The following is a 3,601-nucleotide window of genomic DNA, read 5'->3' on the forward strand; positions in this document are numbered from 1 at the left end:
TCCCATTTTCCTAATTCTAATAATAGTCAAGTGTACTGAAAGTCTACAGGGATGTCCATCTGCAAAAAAGAATTATGCAGCCTCCCGGTGGAAACTTATTATTCAGAAAATCTGGATTCAACTGCTCATCTGTTTTCTTAGACACTATTACAAGTAACTCAGCTGGATCCATCACTGTGTTGGAACTGATGGGATGTGCCTGATTGCAGCACCTTCCATGTGGGATTGGAAGTTTAGGTTCAGCTTACCCACCCGTAGAGAGTTTCTTTTTTCTTGCTGCAAGAAACATCAGGAATGATTTGAAAAGCAAACACAAAACAGCAACAACAGCCATAAAACCCCTCTGAAATCAGACACTTTGATCTAAGTGCCTAGACTGTTAAGAAGATAATCTCCTAGAACAAAGGGAACAAAAGAAATCTTTATGAAATTAAATGTTGGTTTTTCCAGAAATGACAAAGGGAGGGAAGGTTGATCTCTCAGCTTCTAGCAAGGACATTTTTACTCCTAGGGAAATGCTGATTGTCCTAAGAGTCTCTGTAACTCTTTAAACTATGATGTCTGTCCTGAGAAATTTTGGTTCAGTGGGTGACTCTTGGTAAATTTGTGTTCTCCACAGGGACCTCATGATTAAGGCAGGTTTCTAACATTTCATTATTTCAATGCCATTGCCATCAGCAGACTCTTGCTCCCTCAAGCCAAAAAATCCACCAATTTCTAAGCACAGTAAAATTCAGCTGTTCGTTTGTCACACTGCCCTGTCAATAGTTGTTACCATTCTTGATGGGCTGTGTAAGAATTATCATTCCACATTATTATGCTGAAATTAAAAAGGGAGAAACTTGTTTCATGAATTTTTGTGGGAGAAGACTATCAGAATTTGTGGCTGGTGGTAAAGAAATGTCTTCTGAGAAATGGAAGAAATAAAATCTTTCTTCAGGGTAAGGAGACTGATTATTTTGCAGAGTTTAATGTTATTTAACTGAGTTTAATACTATTTTACTCAAGGAGTGAAATGACAAATGAGGAATGCATTGCTCCCATCTCTGCCCTCTCATTTCAAACTCCTTTCTTAGTCCTTCTGACAGGATTAAAGACTGGTGCTCTTAAAGAATGTTGGTTGTAGCACCTCCTAGTATTTGGTCTTTACTACCTAAAATGGACATCTAAGAGCCTGGAGCACAGGAATAGGAATGCATTTCACAAAACACAGATAGATGCCTTAAACCAGGCTAAAAAGGGAAGTTACTGATAGCAACAGGAAATATAATAGAACCCAGTTTAATATATCACCTTTCAAATTCTGGATATCCCAAAGAGCTTTACAAAGTAATAAGTTAGGAAAAGGTAGCAGTGGCATAGCAACTCCATAAATAAATACTGTGGCTATTATTCAGTTTAGCAATAACTCATGCTTTTTAGACATTCAGAGCTAGATTTAGCCTAGTTTTCCACCAGCCAACATCCAGGCCTGGGGTCTCTCAGGGAGAATTTTAAGCCTCAGAAGACAGATGCACTAAATAAAGAAATTGTATTTTCCAGAAAGAATATGATCCAAAGAGTTACTGGAGTTGGTGAAAAAATGAGTAATCTCATATTTGAAGCAGCTCATGGTTTTGAGAAACAAATGAGATCTCTGAGGATAATTGGATCTGAAGGATTACATGTGCCTATGAACAGATGGCACCTTGTGGAAGCAGTTACCTCACTGGTCCTTAATGGACCCCTTATTTCAAGAGGTAATGGAGACACTATGTTAGCTTTCATCTCCATGAATAATAATTCTAAATTTAGTCTTGACTGTGTGAAGGCTTGTGGAGTTAATAAATTGCCTGTCAAATCTCCTGTGAGAATGGGAGGCAGGCAGGAGGGAGCAAGGACTGAACTGGAAATGGCCGTGCTGGGCCCTGCTGGAGCCCACGCCTCCCTGTCAGGGCCCTGAGACCTGGGGCTCGCTTTCTGTGCTGGAACACTGACAGATAAATGCTGCTGTGACACTTCTGGGCAGAAAAATACACCTTGGATGTTGTCTGCATTAGGTTCAAGCTGTTCATGGCTCAGCTGTTCGTGGTCATACACAAACCCTTTGGCCTGTCTGAGTGGATCCATCCATCCCAGATAATGCCTTGAAGCAGAGAGGGCCTCACCAAAAGCTACATCAGCCCTGCCTGTCTCCTTTGAGCTGTGCTTAATGGTACATCAAGTTTGTGTCATCATTGTGACAATTTGCTTCCTGCAGTGTGAATTCTGTGTCCTGGAAGGCCTGACTGCAGGCTGTGCTCAGAGAGCAAGAGCCATCTGCAGGTTCTCCAGCCTCCTCCTTCTCTGTGAGCTCAGGGCTTTGTGCACCCTTTGTGCTCTCTCCCAGGCTGAGGGAATCACCCCTCAGCTTCTCCAAGGCTGATCCATAAACCTGGTGCTATATGGTCCTAGCACAGCAATGCCAAACACACAAAACTCCAGGAGATTTTCTCTGGGAACAGAAGGAAGCTGCACACAAGGCCCTGTTAGAACTGAGGTTTCTGCATTGCTTTAGGGACTAATTTCTAAATAAAGGATAGAGGAACTTCAGAGTTTTTGTGCACTGAGGAGCTGTGTGTGAAGACAAGGCTGGCCCCAGTGTTCTGTGGGTGCATCTGTGTGTCTGTGATGGATCCCCACAGGGAGCAGAGGCCAGGGTGATCCTGTGGGCTCCCTGCAGGGATGGGGGAGGATTTGACAGGCTGAGGGTACTGATGGGCTCCTGGAATGTCAAAAGCAGCAGTGGTGGTTGTTGTGGTGCTGAACTGGAGAGATGGAATGGGTGGCAGCTATCCTGGAGCAATGGGAAGAGGAGGAGAAGAGCAGAGGCAATGAGGAGGTGAATGTGGCTGCCACTGTTTTTTGGTTACTTCTAGGGATTAAAAATAAAACATACCTCAATTATTAGAGCCTCTGCATGCCAGCCCTTCAGCTCAACCCTGCCACAACACTGCAGTGTGCCTTTAAGGGACTCATTTAGAAAGTTTGGGGATTTAAGAATCGTTTAGAAATCCCAGGGTTTCCTGAGGCAGCAGAAGTGTCCCAGGGCACCATCATTCATATCCTCCCCCTAATTGGCTCCTCTGTCAGCTTAACTTCCTCTGTTTTCCAAATCCCCTCCACAATCTCAAGATCACTGGCAAGGTAGGAGCATCACAGAAGGTGTGCTTGTCCCCTTAATTTATGAAAAATAAAATTGTCACTTCTCTGCAACATGATAAGGGAGCTAAGATGCAAGAGGTTAGAAAGGAATTGAGGGCATCCCCTGCCTTTTCCAGTCTGCTGCACTGAAGAGCTGGAATCCATTACCCAGCACACCTACAATATCTCACATTCCCACACAGATTAATTTTAGGTTGGTCGGCTCATTGCCTTTACACCTTGTGTGCAAGTGTAAAACTTGATCTACAGTGTTTGAATTTAAACAGTCTGTACTGCCAGTTTTTGCAAGAGTGCTGATAGGCACGGAGGATTGTCAACAAACAGGCACATTGCTTTTATTTCCAATCCAAACACAGCATCCTTCCTGATTCCCTCCTCTTAACCCTTCAGTATGGTGGTTTCTTTTTTCTTTTTTTTT

This window comes from Agelaius phoeniceus, chromosome 15 (genome assembly GCF_051311805.1).
Source record: "Agelaius phoeniceus isolate bAgePho1 chromosome 15, bAgePho1.hap1, whole genome shotgun sequence".
Classification (NCBI taxonomy): domain Eukaryota; kingdom Metazoa; phylum Chordata; class Aves; order Passeriformes; family Icteridae; genus Agelaius; species Agelaius phoeniceus.